Genomic DNA, 22,151 nt, shown 5'->3' on the forward strand with positions numbered 1-22,151 from the left:
ATATACATTCTGTTCTGTCAGACAAGCAGCTCCTCAGGAAGAATAAAAAGAATGACTCAAACATAGAAATTCAAACCCTAGGGAGGAAGGGAGACTGCAATAAACTCAGTATTAGCTATTTGCTGTTCATACTATAATCCTAGGAAAGGCACCCTTTATTTATTTTATTGAATAATGAATATAGAATATGCTTTTTTATGATCACTGAAATTCCAAAAAAAAAGTGCAAGCTGAAAAGGATAGAACACAACCACTCAGGAAAGGAAAGAAATTTCTGGAAAGTCTACTGCAAGCAGCACTGGCAGACGCGGATCACCCCATTTATTTCAGAAGAGAGTAGAAGTATTAGAACACAGATCAACCACAACAAAGATTTAAACATATCCAACTTATACTGAGCACTGAGCAGGGCAAGGGAAAGGTGAAAGCTTTAGCTGATAACCCACGTGCTGCAGGGGAAGCCAGAATACAGATACACGAGCCATAAAGTTCTGGGGGTGCAGCTACCTCCTACCAACCCAGCAGATAACTTGTTCCATGAGCTCATTTGTCTTATTAGGGCTTCGAGCAATTACTTTGTTGAGCACCTTAAAAGCAACTTTCATTTCACTCCACCAGCTGGCATATGCACCAAGTATGCCCTTTAAAGTTGTTAATCTTGATTCCAATTTTTTCTGTTACTGCCCTTGAGGAGAGTGATAAGGAAAGAGCAGGGAAGGAAGCATTAAGCTCCTTCACAACTCTGTGCTTCGGGCATTTGCAGCTTACCTGATTTCCCTGGGCTTGGCTCATGCTGTGCTTCTTGTGCTCCCCCAGGCCTGGGGAGTGGAAAAACCAACCCAGCGTGCTTCGGCCCCGTCAGCCTGCCCCAAACAGCCCTCCTGCTGCAGGGAACTGGAAGCGGAGCAGAGCCAGCTGATATATAACTACACGCCTTTCACGCACACAAATTTATTTCCAGAAAGCTGTTACCATCCTGCTGAAACCAAACAACCTTAAAGAAGCTTTCAAGAATCATATGGGCACTAGTACTAATAAGGACAATTAAGTAACAAAAACACAGCTGAAAAAAAAAGGTTGAGAATTTGATTGAGGAAGCAGGAGAATCAAATAAGTAAAAACCCAGATCTGTTATTATATTTCCTTCTAGAGCCAGCACAATAATAACTCTTCAGGATTAATCTTGCCTGCGAAAAGGCAATTAAACTGCAGGTTGCAGTTGTTGCTCTTTGTGCAGGTGGAGAGCTCGCAGAGCAGATGCCCGCTGCCAACCCCCAAGCACACGCACCTCCCATCTGGGTGGGCAAAACATCCTGGAGGATTTCACACTCCAACCTCATGCCCAGCTCCTACCTCCAGAACAGACCTGGCACAGCTTTGCACAAAGACATGTCTAGAGAACGGGAGGAGTTTGTAGCCACTGCATTTAGAGCTGGAATTACTTGATAAAGCTATAAGAAACCTCAGCAAAATCTTCAGTAACAGCTACTGGCAACAGTTGCTTTTAAGAGCTGATACTCTCCAGGCAGGCTTTCAGTTAAGCAAGGGCTTCTGTTTCACTGGGTCGAGCCAAGATGTCGACATACACCTCTTTCCTAAGACTCCAAGGACATCTCCTAGGCTTAAATAAGTAGGTGGGACACAACGCCAAGACAGGGGCTGAACCAAGGCTCACCAGAAAACTGCACAAAGCTTTAGCAAAGCTTTCAGTGAACAGAGTGCAAGCCTGTGATGAGATCAGCCCCGTTACCCGTGGCTCAGAGGCAGAGAACATTTTGCTCAGCTTTGCCTGTTGCTGTCATGCGATTGCCCTTTTGGCTCCTTCACCCCCAGCAGGGAGGCAGAAGGATTTGAAATGCCTCCACAGTGTCCTTTCAGCACCATGCAGTTCTCTCTCTCTCTCACTGTGTTCCTTGCTGAGATCCAGAGGAATTAAATCCCCACAGAACAGAAAGGCAGCGAGGTGATGGGAAGCAAGGGGACTTGTTTTTGGCAGAATGAGATTGAAAGAGAAAGGGAAGCTCAGGGGCTTCAATCAAACATCATTTCTGTTTGGACAGCCTTCAAAGCCAGCTAAGAAGCTTCACTGCTGTGGCACTGATCACTTTGTCTGGCACATTAACATACTTAATAAACCTTTAATTTCTCTACGGAGCCTTTTTTTCTGAGCAAAAGATGCCTCTGGAGTTTCATCTCTGCTTTGTACCCAGTCTGTCCCAGAATGGTCTCGTTGTGCCCAGGCACCTGCAGGGGATGGGCTGGGGCTCAGAGCAGGCACTGCGGTGCGGCATACTGCAACCTCTGGGCTAAGTCCTGTTCAAGTAGAATATCTGGGATGTCATGGCAGGAAAGAAACTTCTCAACTCTGTTTTTCTGCCAGACTGTTACAGTGAGGTGAGAGGGAAAGCATTCTCCCTGCTATACAGCCTATTCCGAGCACAAATTGTTTAGTGCACATTTGTGCTTTCATTCCAAATTGCCACGCATTAGAAAACAAAGCAGAATAGGGGACTTGAAGAGAGAAAACAGGTTGGATGTCATCACCAAGATGACTGCCACAGACTCCTCCGGCAAGAAGAGAAATTCTCCTTTTAAGCATTGCTTTCACTGTTTGTTTTGAACAAAAGCTATGTAGGGTACGAGTTCCGTGCAGCGCTATTTCACCCATCCCTAGTCTCACTTAGCCTAGAGGTGGCTGACGCTTGCTCTTTTTCTCCCCCAAATTCTCATTTTTCTTATTTGGGAGTTCCCCGAAAACAACAGAAAAGTCACAGTATTGTAAAAACCAATTTATTAAAAACAAAGGTCTAGTCAATCATTCAAGAAAGTGGAAGTATTGCACTTAAGGGACAGAAATACCGTACTGAAATAGATTAATGGAAGAAAGTAATGAAGACAAAAAACAGTCCAGAACAAAAGGCCAAATGTTTCATACTAGACAGGAGGAGAGAGAAAGCTGTAAGGTCATACATAATTCGGTCAGTTGAGAATCGTAAGCAGATGAATAAAGTAATAGAGAACAGTATCTTCAGACGCGGCCGCCAGAACAGGGTCAAAAAAGGTAAACGCCAGTTCACGAGCAATCCAGCTGATGAAGCCCACTGTGCAGTGGCTTTGTGCTGTGTCCCCCCGTGCTGCCCCATGTCCCTGACCCCCAGCGCTGCGTGACCCCAGGGAGCTCAGGGTGGAGGGCAGCTGCCCGGCCCCGGCAGCGCTCAGCTCTGCGCTGCCCTGCGGGAGCTCTTACCGTTACTCCTCTGTCAAACTGCTCTGGGTGCACAACACTGAATTCTGTCACCTTTTCCTCCTTTTTAAAAATGACATCTATTTAGACGTTTTAAACTTGACAGACATGCAGTCTTGTAAACTCTCTACGACAGAAACTGCCTTTTAATGCCTCAAACAATGGGCCACAACCTCACAGCTCTCCAAGCATTCAAGATTTAATGTTCATAACATCACAATGTTATCAGCATTAAATCATACCAAGAATGGAAGCACATGGAGCTTACGCCCAGCATTCAGCCTTGTTTCTAGGAATGTACTTCTATGGCCCAAGAACCAACAGGAGAGATGAAGAGAGGGGCATTTCCTCCATTCCCCCCTTGCCTTGCTCCTGACACGACGGGTGCAAAGGGTGAAGCTGCTGCTGAGAACACAGGAGCACAAACAGCATTGTTTGTATCCTCAGCAACAACACGAAGCAAATTGGCATTGGGGGGTGCAGGGGAGAAATGTCCAGCATTTAGACTCTGAAGATTTTTGTAATACTGCTTATATTGAACTTTTTTTTCTCCTTATTGACTGGAGGAAAGAAAGAAGAATGACACATCATTGTACTCCACTGAAGAGGGCACAAACGAGCTTATGTTGTCAATAAGAAAATATGGTACCATTTCTTTTGGAGACCACTCTGGCTCCGATTTTTATTTTTTTAGAGAGAGATAAAACTCTCCATGCACTACGTAAGTAGGGAAATGGCTTCTTTTGAAATTCCAAGGATGGTCTCTTTTGATATAGAGCTTGCAACACACCTCTTTTCACCTCTCTGTTGAACAGTGCTTATTCTTGCAAACAGGCTGCAGAAAGATCTATCAGAGTTTCACCAATATCATTTACCATTGCTGTTCACTCAGTCTGGGCAATATCCATGTCTATCAATTATGTGAAAAAAGATGCCATACAAGTTCGAGCAGAAATGCATGAAATATTTTAATCTGTATGGGTGCAATCTCAAAAACCTGAGCTTGGAGACTAAGAAAGAATCACACGCTGGCAGATGTCACTGGTGCCTGTTTTCAAAGGTGAGAAGGAAAATTACAGCAAAATATATCTGCAGTACCTCATCCGGAAAGAAATGGGTCCTTCATCAGTGATCTTAGGGGGCCTATGGCAGAAAAATGCGGGGTGTTTCTCCCTCCCATATCTACAACTTCTGCAGCATTGCACAGTACCTCCCACAGCACAGCCTCCTAGCGTGGCAGAATGGGTGCCCAACAAGGCGCGTGGATTCAGCACAGGTACCAAGTCCTGCTTAAGCCCCTGCCCCTACAGCATTACAGGGTTTTCCTGTCAACCAGGAAACAACAGTTCTGCTTTCACACAAACCAGGCCTGTCTCCACCTTACATGTTGGCCCAGCCACATCCAGGAGTCCCAAACCAGGCTTTGTCTTGTCTGATCGGTCAAGCCACCGGCCCCTGGCAGTGTCCTCCTCTCTAGGAATGCTTCTTTAACCCAGTCTTAAGGCCAGAAAGCTTTCTTCAGAAAGCTTACAAATTCTCAGTACATTGCAACCTAATAAGAGACAGAAGCCTGTTTGCAGGATGAAATTCTCAGCCCTTTCCAATGAGCAGGCACCAACCCGCCAAACTACCTCTGGTTATTGCAGGATGCTTTGCTACCCTCTCTCTGGTCTCCTCCGCCAGCCAGGAAGCACAGATGCTCACTCTCATTTCCCAATTAAAGCCCCGAGGCAGGAAAGCAGTTACTGTGCACTATAAACCACTCTGAAAAGCATTTAAATACGTGTTTAAACTTTAGCATGCATTCAAGAACCCTTCCTAACAGGGCTGCTTCCCTGAATGGAGTGTCGAGCTGCAGCCTCTTCTGTGCCTCTTCACCACATCTAAAAGGAGCTCATAAGAGAAGATGGTTATTGCCAGTGGCACCAGAAGTGGATAACCCTCTTGTTAATACCACCCTGCACAGAGAGGGGCTTTGGATGTGCCTCAGATTACCAAAAGACAGCCATACTGCCTACTTTGTTAACATCAAGGGCTGTCTAATCTCCTGAAAGAATTTGTTCCACCTGTTCTGTTTATCCAAAGCCCAAATTAGAACCTTTTTCTTCTATTGGAAAGCAAACCTGTGGAATGCACCAAGATATGCTGCTGGATTGATGCACACTTAAAAATACTTATTACAAAAGAATTAAAACTGGCTGATTGCTTGGTGTGTCTGCAAGTAGGTCACTAATTAATCTAAAAATATTTATAATCAGGTCAGGTCCGTATTACTCTCTGCCTTGTGATAAATGCAATTTCACATTCAAAGACAATGCTTACATTCATCACAAGAACTAAGCTTCTCTGCGGTAATTAACAGTTGTTCAGACACTGCCCATTATTACTCAAAATAATAAAGAAAATATTTTTTCTTTATCATTAGCTAGCTAGGTCAGTGAACACAAGGGCAATATATATAATAAAATTCCCAAGAAAGCAGAGATTAGTTCCAACACTTAAAATACCCTAAATCACTGTCAGCCGCATTAGAGATTTCCACGTGTAAAGAAGGAAAGAAGTCACAGTACATCAACACGCACACAAATAAAGGTAATTGGTTTTTTTCTCTCTATTTCTCCCCGCACTTTAAGAGAGATCACAGTGAATAATTATAGCTATTTTTTAAATTCTGTCAAATGAGTCCAGTTTTACTTCCAAGAATCTGCTCTCTACCGCTGCTTTAAAATTAATCTAAAGGATTATTTGGATGAGTGAAAATTGTCTGGGAGTGTGCTCTGAATAAAAAGTTGATTTCTGAGTCGAGGAGGTTATAGCTGAGATTCACGTTGGCTTGACTTTCAGATGATGAGTCTGGTTTGATTTCCATGTAGATTTAAAGGCAAGCACATGTTCAGAAAGAGATGGGAAAAGATCCCAGAATTTTAGCATACATATTTTCTCGTTCAGGGGTACCCAAAAAAAGATGTGGGCACCAAGTTGTGTTGCTTTTATGACAGGACAGGCTTGGAGGACTCAAACCCAACGATCAGTTCTCACTTCATGACACACAGCCCAGACACAGGTGCTATGCTGTCCCACTCAAATCCTTGGATTCTACAGAAACAAAGGTCACTCAGAAGAAATGCTGCTGTGCATGCGTTTATCTTCAGCACGGTGCTTTCCAGAAATTAGTTTGGAAGCATTCTACCCTAAACAGCAAAATGTCCTGATGTTACCCAAAATCAGACAACACAGTATTACAACCACCTTGAAGGAACATGGAGGATAAACTGCCTCAATATAATTTGATCTATTTTTCTAATAACCTTTCTAATGAATATTTTATTTTCAGTAGTGCTGGACTTAATTTGCTTGGAAGACGATTGTCGTTACATTAAGGAACAAACTGTTCACTAGAACTACTGAGGAGTGCAGTAATTGATATTTCAACTTGGTGGGTAAATTAAAGAGTCATTATTTTTATGTTCCAAGCCATTTTAGAAAAGCTGTAGCGGATTCTAAAATTCTTCACTCCAAAAAACTGATTTTGATGTTTTCTAATTGTCCAAGTATTCTTTTCTTTGGTATATTTGGATCAGTACGTACGCACTGTTGCTGTAATTGCTTTTCCAATTCAGGTGAAGGTGCCCATCACTATCCCAGCTTCGAACAGCGGGGGAGGCCTGGCGGGGCAAGGGGCTCTCCCAGAAAGCAAAGCTGTTATCCATGCCTATGGAAACATCATGTCTGTCATTTACATTATCCTCCATGATCAATGAATAACCACTTCTTAATGTACACGGTATAAGGCTTGGTTCAGGGCTCTTCTTGCTCCTTATATGCAGATCTTTTAGGCTGAGGACTTTAATACCATTCACTTATTTTGATCTCTTGATTAAAAAAGTATGTTCTAAACTTTCTGTCTCCATTTTACCAACCTATGGAAGCAGAACAATCTATTCTGCTTTGCAAAGGTCTTTGATGTCTTCAGATGAAGTGCAATGAGCAATAATATGACTCTATTGCCAGCACAAAATTACTGCTATACCCTCCCCAGCCTTTGAGCTGTGTTAAAGAACCAATGACATTTAATTCATTTGATGTAACTGTGTAAGAATGATCATATATACACAATTAAAAACATCTTTTTTATCAATTATGCACTACCATCTCAGCTGTACTCTACTAATTAGAAAGGGAAAGAGAAAAGATAGTAGCTGAAAATTAATTATGCCAGCATTTCTATACTGTTTAGAATCTAGTTATAAGAATTAAATATTTATATCATTGTGGCTTCCATTATGCATCCTAATGTGATTGCCTGAAAGAAAATTTCGCAAGGTGTTTCAACAGTCATGCGAGCTTAGAGTTTGGATTCTCCCATGAGCTGATAACGCCAAGAAGGTTGTATCTAAATTTGATGCTTTTAGACAAGAATCGTCTTTGCACAGTCAAGCTCAAAATGAGGAAAAAATAATCCAGGCAAATAAGAACTAGAATGGGAGTAAAAAACCAATATGAATAGAAGATGGGTAGAAAATTCTCCAAGAATTTTTCCTCACTTCATCTCTTTTAGCTTTCTCAATTCGTCTAGAAACACGGCTATCAGATGGCATCACAACAAGGCCGTGCACCTCTGGGTGTGCGGGTTCACTGCTGAACGCCGAATGTTTATGCAGAACAGGTTCAGCCCTACAGCTCCCGGCTCCTTACCAATGCAGCTTGAGACTGGCAAAATTTATGAATGTTATTCAAGGGAAGAAGGCTTTGCTCTTTGCAGGTAATTGCTAAAAGGTGAGGCCCTGACCCCACTCATTACACAATGGGTTATTGCCTAGATTTTGCCCTAAGGGGTTCTTTACTAGCAACTTTTATACCAACTATAAAGTGAACCTGCCTGCTCCTACAGCAGGCTGCTCCTCCATCGTTTTTTTTTTTCCTACAGAATCCAGCATCCCTCTCTAACTTTATTTAATGTTTATAGTTCATCCTTTTACGGTCCTGAGTTGAAGTTAATGAGACATACCTGGCTGGCCCAGCATGCTTGGCTGAATCTGAGCATTTTTGGATGGCAAAGAAGGTCCCAGACTCTCTCAGTCATCACACTGCATGCTGCACTATTTTGTAATGAACTCAGATGCATAAACGGCAAATATATAGAAAGTCTCTCTCAGGAAAGAAATTTCACTTAAACGCTGAGCAATTTCAGCTGCCAAAAAGGCACTTGAACATAGAAGTTGAAAAGGAAGGATGATTTAAGTAATAATTTTAGCCTTCAAGAAAACACAGAAACATATGGTTAGTGTTAAATATTTGTACACATGATATGGCAAATAGAGATGTCTCATGGGTTTTGAAACAGATTATTTAGAGAGAAAGAGAAATAAAAATAACTTGCTGTGTACTTTCTTTAGCATAGTCTGGAAGCAGATTTTCTTAAGACATGTTTATCAGAGAGAAGCTTTGATTAAAAGAAGAAGAAAAAAAAATATCTGAGCTCAGCATCAAATTTTAAAGCAGTTTTCTTGGTACTTCTCCCCATTTAATGCATTAAATTCCTTCGGCCGTAGCAAGCAGAGCCCTTTGAAGGCAGGGCCCCTGCCTGGGACAGGAACCAGAGACTTTGAAGCTGGACACCACCTCCAGCAAAGCCAAGACCTTTAAAAGGGAACGCACTTGGTGGAAATTCTTTGAACAAGGAATGCTTCAGCTACGTGAAGTGTTTAAGAGTAAAGCTTTTTCCCCAGTGATATCAGGTCCTTGATATGAGACACTAATTCAGAGAGGAGAACTCTTTAATTTGGAGAAGCCTTAGACATTTTATCTTTGGGGGAAAAGGGAGAATGTGTCTGAAAATAAAAGCAGATAAGAAATGAAGCAGGGAAGTTACCTAACAGCTACTTAACCGTGTTGAAGCATTAACTGCAGCTAAAAGGAACAGGACGTTACTGATTCTGTGCAGTCAATGCTTTTGTTTTGCTTCTTTTCCAGGAAATTGCCTCCCATGTTCCAGGGGAGCAGCCCACACCATCAGACAGCTCCCAGCCCACCGCATCCCTGGCTGCTGGCCTGGATGGAAATGGCCAATTCCAGGACACAGGGAAAACCAAGTACATATTCCCTCATTCCAAAAAGGTAGTGTTATGAATACTAAGTTTATGGAGAAATCTTAGCTAGTAGGTTAGCAATGTAAAGAAAATAGCAGAGAAAAGTAAAGAAAATAGGAGATAACTGTCCAGCAACATCATCAAGAGGGTCTCAGTCAACAGACCACAAAGAAAGCAGTGGTCATAGTTCAGAACCAAACTAAAAATGCATTGTGTTTGTGTGTGTGTGGATGCTGGCACACACACATGTATGCAGGGACAATCCTATCTCTTTCATTCTCAATGTTCAGGAGCTGTTAAGTGCTTAGCAAGAAAAGCAGGTTAAGAATGCAGGACATCAGTATTAGGGAATAAGAAATCTGCCTACTTATATCCAACAGTCTCTTTGCTGTTGTTTAACTTCAGACAGCTGCAGCTGTACATGGAGTGATATAAAGGTTGCTCTATGTTGACAGGCACCTTACTAATGTATGTCATTATAATATTAGCAGTCATTTTCTTACTGATATTGAACAGGATTTTTATGGCCAAAGGATCAGGAGGAAAACGGATTGCATTTCTCTGATCATATCTGAAGCTGATGATGAGCAGTGTAAGGAATTTCTCCATTAGCTGTGTGCAGACAGCAATTCGAAGGCAGCCTTACTCTGCCATGAGCATGTGTATGCGGTGGCTAAGTGAGGAGTGGTACACCTTAGAAGCCTTTGTCAAGATTTTATATGCTGCTTAACATATGCAAAACATGCACGTGAAATTACAAGCAAGCAACTCCCTGGAGTTCAATCTACCTAAAAGTTCACTTGGGCTCACCCTTCTGTCTCGAGTTCATTAGGAGACAGGGATTTCCCCGTTCACCTCAATACCTTGCTGTAACAGATGTATTCTTGAAGGAGTTTACATGCTTCTCATTTTTACAGAATTATAATGCGAATGCCCAGCCAACACGAGTCATTTTTGACCAAGGTGACATTAGTTCTAACCATGTTCCTGAACGGATCTGGTTGCAGCAGTGACTTGTGGGAGGATTTCCTTGACACAAATAGCTATTTTTCTGCCTCTCTGCTATTGATTTTCAAGTGCCAGTCATGCCTCTTCCCACTCTCTTTAAATTGCGTTGACATCTGTTTACTCACCCATTACAAGCAATTGGTCCAATAAAAATACGGAATGGAGAACATGCTAAATCAATAGCTGAGACCAGTGAAAAATGGAGCATCAAAGCGATGAAAGCGATTATTTTGACCATATTTAATCAATCCTGAGACCTATAATAGCAATGAAGAGTTCAAGAGGGGACAGTGATAAATTGTATTTCATGTACATGCTCAGTTTAGTTAGTGGGATTTTTTGTTCATAGAAAGTTATGGAGAGAAGCCCATATTCCTTCCTGCTCTAAAGCTCACAGAAATCAGGGCATTTGTACGAGGGGCAAATGCTGTGTACAGTTTGTGTCACTGATCTTGCTTTTGGAGTGAAACAAATACAGTTGGCTCTGCTCTGCTCCTGCAGAAGGACACTGCCCTGCTAGCAGCACCGTGCCGAGGCTGCAGCCAGGTCTGCCCAGAGCCAGGACTTCATTCCATCCTGTCATCTTGCTAAATCTGAAATTTGGGAAGGTGGTGACAGTGCCCAGACTGCCCTTCATCCCCACCTCCTGAACTCAGGTACTTGCTAAGCCATGCTCTAACACTTCTAGTCCAAGCAAATTCAGGTATCACAGAATGTAAACAGGAATTAATTATCTCCTGGGGTTAATGGTATTTTTCTTTATTTTTTTATTTTATTTTATTGAAAGAGTAATGTTAAGGATGGCAGAGAATTTATAATTAAGCAGATGTCCATCAATATTTTTTAAGCAGAACTTCTGCTTGAAAAACAATGAATATTTTCCCTACTATTCCCCTTTGACAGATGTTCTGCCTAATCTACATTCACTTTCCTCACTGCCTTACCTTTGACCTTTCCCTTGAAAGTATTCACAGTAGAGAATGTCAGTATTTATCTACCTGCTGTGCTTCAATCTGTCTATGCAGTGCACGAATAACCACAAATTACACTTCCTGTCTGAAATTTTGAATGACAGAAGCATTTCTAGGGCTTCATATACGTGTAATGATCAGATGCTATCTCCTTGTCTTGGAGGAATTATTTATCCTCTATCTGGACATATACACCAGTAACAGCTGCCAAATCTGGATTTGGATTTCCAGCGTCTCCACTGAGATTTTCTACCAGAAGTCTTTCTTGGATATTTTTCCATCACACTTTGTTTTTCACATATTTTTCTTGACAGAGAAAATGAACCACGAAGCTTCATACCCAAGACTGTCACAGAGAATGCACAACAACATAAAACCATTTAAAGATCTCTCCTTTGGGAATGGTTGTCAGAATAATGACTGTCAAATCTATTAAAGTCTACATGGTTTAAATACTAGGAAATATGTCCTTCTGTCATGACTTCAGTGGAGCCATATTGATATTAGATCTGGCCTCAGGATTTATGTGCTCTACGACTCACAGAATAAGTTTCTAACGTGAGATGCCAAAATACGCTTATTTTGGTCAGCTACTTAAAATAATGAGGAAAATGAAGAGGCAGTGTTCCTTGAATAACTCCGGCATGGACGTTTATTGGAAATGGTGCCAACCAATGGTGGAAGAGGCCTCAAAATGTATTCTTATCAAGCCAATTACAAACACTAAAGTAGAAAAATCAACAGGGGCACCAAGGCGCCAATCAATACTATTAAAAAGGCTTGCAAAGGTGAGAGGCAGGTTAGCTGGTACTTCTGCAGTTGAAATCACTACGAGAATTATAAATACTACGCTGGATTTGTTGTCTTAATCCATTAACAATATCGTTTTTTGAAGAGGCTCATTTGTTAGGTTCAAGCGTAGCACTGGACCAAAATATTCATGATTCAGTTATCCACGAAGAACTGCAGAAGGTCAGGGCAGTGCTGAACGATGCCGCATTGAGCAAATTCCACTCACTGGCAGAAGCAGCACATGCAGCAGGTCATACTACGTAAAGCTATCCCACTCACTGCTCTTCACAGAACAAGAGGCCCTATAACTCCTTTAAGCCTTGGTGCCTCAAGGCTCTGCAATACTTGAATTCTGACACTAGAACTGCGAGAACAGTAATTATTTAAATTCAAAAAAAGTAAATAAATTGCACGTCATACAGGTCACAAGTCAATGATCTGTAATACGTATCAAAGCAAGACATGCATCTTTGACACTTTAAAGTCTAAGTTTGCTTGTGAGAGCATTCCGACAGACTTGCAGGAAGGGTATCAAAAAGAATACATTAAAATGATTTAATCTGCAGAGAAATTTAAAGGAAACTACATGAAAGACAGTATTTCTAATGAGGGAAGAGTTGAAAACTGTGTCAGGAATTAGTCATGATTTTTGAAAATTAGACTTTTATTTCACTTGCTATCAAGTAATTGGTGTTAAGTTATCCTCCTAACTTGACTGAACCCTGGAAATTAAGCAATAATGGTGGTCCAAGCCCTCGATGGAAGTACATTAACAATGGTAATTTTGGTCAGGGATGTAGCAAATGAGCTGCATGCCTTCTGTTAATTTGGGGCCTGCTTTTGCTTTTGAAGTCAGGAGTTCTGTTGACTTCAATGAAAATGAAACTGAATTGCCTTTCCTAGCAATTGCATGAATTCAATTCAAAATCAAAGCATCTGCCCAAAAGGTAGACTGAATTTCTGGCATAAAACTAATTAGAAGAAAATCCCAGTATAAGCATGTAGTCTTTGCACATCCTGGTTTCAGAGGGGTCAAGGAAACACCATTAATGACTACGTAGCCGTAGACTTCTATTCTGAGCTAAACTATCCCCCGGCACGGCTTTGCTCTCAGGCTTACCCACATGAGGCTCTCAGCTTTTCCGTAACCTTGGGTAAAACTCCTGCTCCACGCACCTGTCCCTTGTTTTGGGAAAAGGAGTAGAAAGGACTTCTTTCTATTTAGATTGTACAGGAGCAGATGAAGGAATTTTCACAGAAGCTCTGCTTCTGACACGATTACAGGGACATCTATTAGGCTTTCAAAATAACCCATTTCGAAGGCAAAATGTGTCAGACCTACTACATGCAGTACTCCCTCTTCCTGAGGTTATGAATTCCTTACAATTTTATTACACATAGGAACTTCATCAGGGCGGTCATTTTGGATGAACTGGACTCATTTTGAGTGGATGGTCAGGTGCGAGTATTTTGGATGGAAGACAAGTCTTCAGTGTGATTAGGGCGGGCAGGATGAAAGGACAGTGGCTCTCTGAATGTTTATGCAATGTTGTCCGTCTGTTTTCACCCTGTGTGAAACACTTTCTGTACAGGGTATCCTTCCTGTTGATGCCTGATGCTAAATGATATGATTCAGCACCTTTTCCCCTTGGTGTTCTCCTTTAGCATTGTATGGCCAATCTCTTTACCTTACCTTCTAAAAGAAAATGTCAGGCATGATAAAAAAAAAAAAAAAGGTGATAATAAAAGGGCTTAATTTTTATATGCTTCAGAGGAGATTCATGTTCCATCAATTCTGAGTTTAAACAACATGAAAACGGGCCCAACCCAGGAGTAAATCCCCTCAGAGTACAGCCTTTCGAGTCAATTTTTCATCTTAGCCTTTCTAACTGGAGACATCACACATAAATAAACATGTGCGAGTTATTGCCAGCATGCTCAGCTTTATTAATTTTGTGTAGAGCAAGCTGGCTTTCGGGGAGGTTAATTTCCTGAACTGAGAAGAAAATGGCACTTCACCAATTTGAAAATAAATAATTGTGTGGGTACCTCAGTTCATTATGTTTAACTCTACAGAGTCTTTGTGGACTCCAGCGGCATGTTGGCAGCTTGGAGAAACAGAGCTATTTTCACCAACAAGCTTCCCCATGTGGTGTGTACCGTACTGGCTTACACTGAAATTAATGGCTGTTAAAAACAGCAATGCCTTGTCCAGGTCCTTGTAAACCCAGCCTGGTTGGCAGTCACAGTGATGTAGCTACTGTTGCAGGAAGAAATCCACTTAATTTCATATTGTTTCAGAGAAAATATCCTTAGACTCCAGCACTCAAGACCTGTTGAAGCCCTACAGATGCCTCAGTAGATAGCACCCTTATGCAGCCCATGTTGCTCTTTTAACCCTAAAAGCCCTTAGGTATGAGCAGCAGTGTCCTGAGCACTGGGGCTTTCTCTTGAGCTGTCTGTGGAACTGGAACCAGAGCACACACACCTGAAGTGCAGGTTGTGTTTGAAATAATGAGAAAATGACATTGCACCATATTGCCTTGGAAATCTTGGTACAAACTTCTCTGTTGATTTAAGGACATATGGACGCTACAGGTTTTTTACAGTATCACTTGATCGGGGCTATTTCAGAATCTAGGAAAAGCAGATGGCAGCATTTCTGAGGCTTTGAAACACATGCTACAAAACATTTATTTAAATACTTTTATTAACAGTGGGGTTAATTTCACCGGAAATTCTCATGAAGCTAACATTGGTAATTTTTTTAGGAAGCCATTGGTGTGAAAACTTAGAGTTGTGCCAACCTGTGGCTCTAGAGTTATTTTCCCAGACTAAAAATTTGATGGAAGTTCTGGGTAGCACCACGACCAATCCACATTTTTGAGTGTCTCTGCCTAGACAAGATTAGAGAAATAATGCAAATTCGAAATCACTTAAAATTCATGAGTCATTTTGAGTTTATAATGATCTTTTCATCATTGTAACTAATGTCAGGTGATAGGCAAGAGTGCATTAATTTATCTGCCTTATCAAAATGTTTAACACAGACAATGCAGGAAAGAAAAAATATTATCTGGCTGACATGATGAAGAAATGTCATTCTGTTCTTCTCTGTACAGATGGTTTTTCACTACCCACGGTGTTTCACTGTGGAAAATCTGTTGTGTTCTTGATATTTAATTTGCCTTTTCGATGCAGCTTTCTCAATTAAATCTCATGCAGATGATGCAGTCATTTATATTCAGAGGATCAGACTTTCTGATCTTATTGGATAAACTTTAATCTAATCCACGGGGCTCAGATTTAGCTGCATGATATTAATTAATTTTAAACTTAGATAAATGTTTCTTCGGTGAAGATCAAAAGGTAAATGTGGTCCCCAGATCTGAAGCCTACAGGGACAGCATGTACCGGATGTTTTGCTTGGATTTTACTGAGCTAAGGGGAAATCAGGTTGGAGAGGACGGCGACATGGCCCTACTCCTGAGCCTGCGCATCTCAGCGCCGCCCCCTGACCGCTCACTACAAGAAGGCCAAGCAGAACGATGGCAAGGACGTTTTCATCTAAATGCTATCTTGAGGTGAAGGTATAGCAGGGGAACTTTTACCTGAGGACACCGAACTATCGGTGGATATGGAAATTGTGTTACTGAGATGAGGAGATTTGGGAGAAGGCCTTCACTTTCCCAGTTGTAGCTTTCGCCTGACTGCTGCAGCATCCCTCTTCACTCCGAGACGTAACCAGGAGCCACAACTTGGGTTGAGATAGAACCTTCAATCATTTGCATTTTTGAGTGCTTAATTATGCAACCTAAATATTTTTTTTTCTATTGAAAACTAAATAGTCCTTGTAACTGCTGTCAGTATCTGAAGAGAAGCATGAAAGTTGACTATCCATGTGATACAAAAGCAACAAGCCAACTTCAACTTGGTATCCTCTTGATTAATCTTTGGATACCAATGAATTCAGCCCTATGTCCTTCATAGGACTATAGAAATGATCTGTATTAAATTCAGTGTCTGGTCCATAGGACCATGTGTTTGTCTTCATCTTTCCTGTACGAGCCTAAAGGAAACCCAAGAGCTGCCACAGAACCTCTGGTTTCCATAGGCACAATGAGGACAAGCAGGGCTTGTTTCATGCTCATTAGGACCACGGATGGGGATGACACAGCAGGTTAAATATTACACTTTTGTCCATAAAATTGTAACGAAGCCCCTTCCATGTCACATGAAACAAAGGCTTCATTGTGCGAATGGGGGATCTCTCTCCATTCATTTCTAGAACAGCTGCAAAATACCGAACTCCCCCTTCGCCCCTCAAGTACAATGCATCCAAAGAGATTCGTCCTAAAAGACATCTTTTAATTTGTTTTATCTATTTACAGAAGAACTTGTTTTTCTCTCTGACTTTGAGTTATTCATAAGATGTTCATTTAGGTGGCTATCTGCATATAAACAGTGCCACTGGAGAGCAGCACAGTGGATAGCGAATATGGATTTCTTCGTCTTATCATTGTTCGTCTTTTACATCAGGTGCTCATTTAGACAGAATTCATTCTATATTATTCTCCTGTGACAACATTAACCGGCCTCCAACTTTCCAGTGCTTGTTATCATTTTCAGAGTGTAAAAACCTCAAGGACTTAAAAGGACAGACAGGCAAGTTTGCAGAACATTTCATTAATTTGTGGGAAATTCTACTCACTGTAAGTGTCATGTCTTTGCTGTGCAGACTGAGAACATCTGCCAAATATAATACCACTTTCTTCCCTCACAGTCTGGCTCCTCTTCTGTTTGACATTGAGGGACTAACCATTAACTCACACTGTCTCAGCTTGAAGAGGCAACTATGTACATATATCTAAAGCTTAAATTTCAATTTGTATTGGAATGTCAGTCATCAGATAAATCCAGACAAGGAGGAAAGTGAATAATAAATAGCTGTGTGGGCCAAGAGAGAACAGCAAGTGCCAGCAATAACTCCTTTCTAATCTATCCCTGGTCCCATAATTCTGTGGCTGTTATATCGAGTGGACTTTCCTATTGCTTCTAGCCAGAATGACAGCAAATCAGAGTTGGTGGGTTTAATGGCTGAATCACATTCATCTGCCCCAGGGAGTTGTCTCAGAAAAGCATTCAGCTATTCAGATGACACTTGTCCAAATGATGTAATAAGCTCTAGGGTTTGTCAAATTGATCTGGTAGTATCATGGGACCTATTCTGGGCTGACTCATCATCTTCCTTTTGCATTTCAAGGTTCTGTTCAGGTCCCCAAAGAGAACTTAAAACTAGAAAAGTATTAGGTGCTTGGAAGTTTTAACCAGCATCTTAATAACTATAATAATGCATACAGCTATCAACCAAAATCACATGTGCCTAGAACCATAAGCAATATTGTACCTCAGAAATTCAGAGAACATAATATCAAAACACACTACTTCAAAGCACCTTTGGGATAACGAGGTTCAGCTAGATCTGGCTACCCCTGTTGTACTCAATAGCATCATTCTCCACAGACTGCCCCAGAGAATTTGATCCCTGTAAGAGACAATGGGAATTCAGAAAGCTGTACAGGGATGTGAGCAACACGGGATCAACGTGGAACCATTTGCAGGACTACTGGAAACCGTGAGGAGAAGTCTCTTGCAACCAATTGTTTCCTGATGCAAAACACACAGATGCCATTTTGCTCATTTTCTGTTCCTTAAGATAATTGAATTGTATCATCCTCAGATGTTCTGTTCATGCCTCAGCACTGCCCTGATCCTTTGTTCTCTATTATTTTAAGAATCATTTAATCAAACAAAAAAAAACCAGAAAGGAATGATTATGGCCTTTTATCTAATTTCATAGTGTTCAGAGACTTTTATCTATGACTTGTTGATTAAATGTTATCGGGCATGTTGAACTGTAGTATCTCCTTTAGAACTCATTACAATAAGAACAATGCAAATATGTACTTAAGGAGCTCCAGACAGCGAATTATCTGTAATGACTTCTTTCAAATAATTTAGGCAGAGAGAGAGTTAACAGGAACATGAACTTATGAAAAGAGCACGCGGTATCACTGGCATCTCACCATTAATTGAACCACAGGGACAATGCCCTGGGTTCTTTTTTCTCATTCTCTGCTCTTCCAGCGCTCTTTTTAAAAGCTGAATTTCACCAGCTCTTCTGGAGTTGCCTGCCTATCTCTGCCAAGAGGGAGAGCCTATGGATCACCCTCTGTGTGCCAGAGTTTTTTCCAATAGTTAACACTGAACTGTTTCTCTTCAGTAAGGCCATGAAAGTCCCATTGAAAATGAGTGAGCGTGCTCAAGACAGAGCTCTGAAATATCTTCAGTTCAAAAATACCAATTTACACTTCTTGCCAGTAACTTCAGAAAAGAAGGAACTGTCACGGAGATAAAAAACATGGTCCAGCAGATCATTTTCTACAGCATCCAGATGCTGCAGAAGAAGACACAAACAAGCTCATCAGAGAATTCTAGAATGAACTCCAACATGACTTCTTCCAAATTCCTTCTACCCTTTCCTGACGTCATGAATAAATTTTCCCTGCTCTCTGATCTTACTGATTTTACATATGACTATTCCCTTTTCCAAAATTCATAACAGACATAGTTTTTATAAAATAGATTAAAATCTAGAAGTAGCTGATTAATTAAAAAAATACACTTCTAGACCTGTTCCCCCCCGTTCCCATAATATACTAATTCTAGGGCAACTCACACTTAAATAACAGCAGTGTAATAACGATCTCAAAACAAGGTAAATATACCCCAAAAAAGAAAACATCAAGGGAGTGGTCATCCCTAAAACACTGCCCCTTCTGGAGACAGCAGCTTTGTCCCAGCTCAGAGCGGTGCTGCCGAGGTGGGTGCAAAATGGAGAGAGGGGTTCACAGCGCAGGGCAATTCACTTTAATAGCAACTGACTGAGAGTGGCAAGGGTTCTTTAATTACAATCCTTCAGGAGTTATTGTGAAAAACGGCGATTACCTGACTTGCTCTGAATAAGCTCAGTATAATTAATGAATGCTCAAGCTCTAATTATGGTAAAATCTTACCAAATGAATTCCAGACAATAGAGTATTTTTGGCATGTTTTCAAACGATCGGCTCATTTTTAATTCAACTATCGCCCCAACCACTCCTCTGAAGAGCTAAGAATGGTGTTTTAAAATATGGGCAGATGCCTAAGGATTAAGACATTCATCCTGTGAACTGGGTGTAGGTACACATACAATGGCACTACAAATGTTTAGCAGCAGCAGAACAATTTTGACAAAATAAATGAATGAAATAAGGAAGGTTAACAGTCTCTGGCACTAGATCAGACAACAAGGGTCAAGCCTTGAAAAAATTCATAGTGAACTTCACTCTGCCATCACCCTGTCACCTTCCCATACATCTGACAACAAATTAACCAAATGCCATCAACTTACAGTTTGTCAAATGAACCGCTGTGGAATCCTGTTCACCTATCTTGAAGCAATCTGAACAGATTTTCTCTGTGAAAACCATAACTTTATCTGCTGAACAAGAGTTTTAATGGTACATAGTATGTGCGATCACTGCTTTAAAACATGCTTTCCCAATGTAAGTTCTAATATTGCCTGTTTGAGACAACAAGCACCAGCTGTGGCCGCTCCTGCATCCTCCTGAAGGAATTTAATACGTGGCCACTCTTTGTTCCTGAACAACTATAGCTACAATTCTCACTTAGCCTGCAAATACACAGATGATGAAGTGTAAGAGCAAGTCATTTGGTGATAAGCCAGTGTACACACCTGGGTCACTGCTGTGCCCCTCCTCTGACTCATTGGGTTGCATATTTCAACAGCTGCTAAGAAATGCAAAATGAAGCTTGGGAGAGAAAAATAAAAGCTAAGAAAACCAAACATTCTCCCTTCTATGCATACAGTGATGTAAACAGTTAACAGCTCCCAGACCCTCACAGGAGCCCTCCTGTCACCCCACAGCTTCTTCACTGGTGAGATATGGCCCTACATTTCTTGTACTAGTTCAGCTAACCAATGACCCACATACTTCAGGTGTAAATGAGTTTTCCCACTCCAGCCTGGCTTTTGTCAAGGCTTCAGTGTAAGCAGTTAATGAGCGCTATTGCTCTGAGTTTTCCCAGGTGGAAGAAGAGCACATCTAGCTGGTACACAATGACAAGCAGGAGCTAAAGTAGAGTATAGGATAAGGAATCTCCAAGGCAAAGCAGGATTAAGAACACATTAGGCAGAGCCATCTGACAGCCTACCTCCAGCCTGCTCTATGGGCCTGGATCCATTTGTGCTTTGCGAGGAGTCTCGCTGGGGGTTAACAGGAAAGAGGCTGGTTTTGTGTGAAACAGCCCAGCTAAAGCCATCAGCAGAACTGCTAGCCTGTAACAGCCCAACAGATTTATTCAGCAGCAGGAGACAGCACAAGGATGCTCAGATTTATCACTCCAAATACCATCATTATTTAGTGTGCAGAAAGCCTTCTTGTCTCACAGTTAGCAAAACAAAATTACAAATTAATAGCCATAGATTTCCCCCCATGTCCTGGATATATCATCCAATTTCCTGTGTTGTGATTTTATTTTGTTACTAAACATATGGGGCTTGGAAAACTGGCAAAATTAATATTACACATATTTTATCCCTGATCTCTCACATGACTTTTCATCTTGTGTTTGTTTGCTGAACGAGCATAGCCCTTCTCTTAACAAACAGCAAAGCATGAGGAAAAAAAAAGATTTTTTTTTGTACCTTTGGGTTACTTCCCTCTGCGCACACTTTCAGATATGCTTTGGATTTACTTTCCAAGAGGGAGCATCCACTCCCACCTAGAAGTTGGCAAAAGGCAGCAATCCCAACTGGGCTCCTGCCAGGGGGTGAGCGTGGAGTTCATACAAATAACTCCCACGTGGAGAAGCTTGTCTGCTTTCAGGAACACGTGGGTGAAAACATTACCAGGAAAGCTCTTGCCAGGGGACTCAAGGTGAAAAACCAAATGACAAAGAATAGTTTTAAATGAAAGAAAACTGCAGCTCTCCCTGCTCACAGAGATCAAAATGAACTGAAAGAGTTCCATGTGTGGCCGTGGTGTGAAGGGAAACCACAGCATGAGCACAGATGTATTTCTGTCCACGGATGTGCAAGGGAAGAGAACAGATCACTGCTGTAGCTGAGAAGCTTTTTGGCACTCAGATGGCGACGGGCACTTTACAGCACATCACAGATACATAGCCTAAAACAAACTAGGATGTTCTATTAGGGATCTTCTCTCAGATGGATTTAGAACCCAGTCACCAGCCTGAGCCTGTTTTCCTTTTCATTGCCTCATAAATCCAAGTGTGTCTGATTTAAAGTGAAAAATAATATTAACGACACCGGTTTGATGTAGTTAAATTAAGAGACCAAGTTTAAGTTCAAACTGAAACCCCTCTGACAACAGGAATGTAATGCAGGAGGCAGAAAATCTCAAGATCTATCCGCATTCAAATGTTCTGCACAAAGCTATCTCCACTGAAAACGCCAGGCAATCCATCTTGAGAATCCCTTCCAGAGGTTCAGCAAAAATAGGCTGTGTTGGAGATAAGGAGTCTGATTGCAATCTTTCTTCTATCCACACAAGGCAGGAGTCGCGCCCACCAAAGTCAATGGAATTACACATTACAAAACAGATAAAAGTCAGATTGGAATACAGTTCAAAAGGTGATTTACTTTCAGAAATATTCAAATGATTAAAGGCAAACCACTCCATTTAAAGGCCTGTAAGATGGGTCGGTGACCTTAGTGAGTAGCACTTGGTAATTAATTCACAGCTGATTACTTGTAACTCTCTCATGCTTTTGGAAAAGCAAACAAAGCAAAACAAAGAAAAACTTTTCCCAGTGCTGACTTGTGATGGAGCTGTCTAGAAGCTGTCAGGCCACCAGCAAGGGCTGCCTGCAGCAGACAGAGCTGTGTGCCATGCTCAGGGTGCTGGGAGCACATCTGGGGGGACTGGAACACCAGGAGCAGAACCGAGGGGAATGACAGAA

Source organism: Numida meleagris, chromosome 17 (assembly GCF_002078875.1).
Source record: "Numida meleagris isolate 19003 breed g44 Domestic line chromosome 17, NumMel1.0, whole genome shotgun sequence".
In the NCBI taxonomy this organism is placed as follows: Eukaryota; Metazoa; Chordata; class Aves; order Galliformes; family Numididae; genus Numida; species Numida meleagris.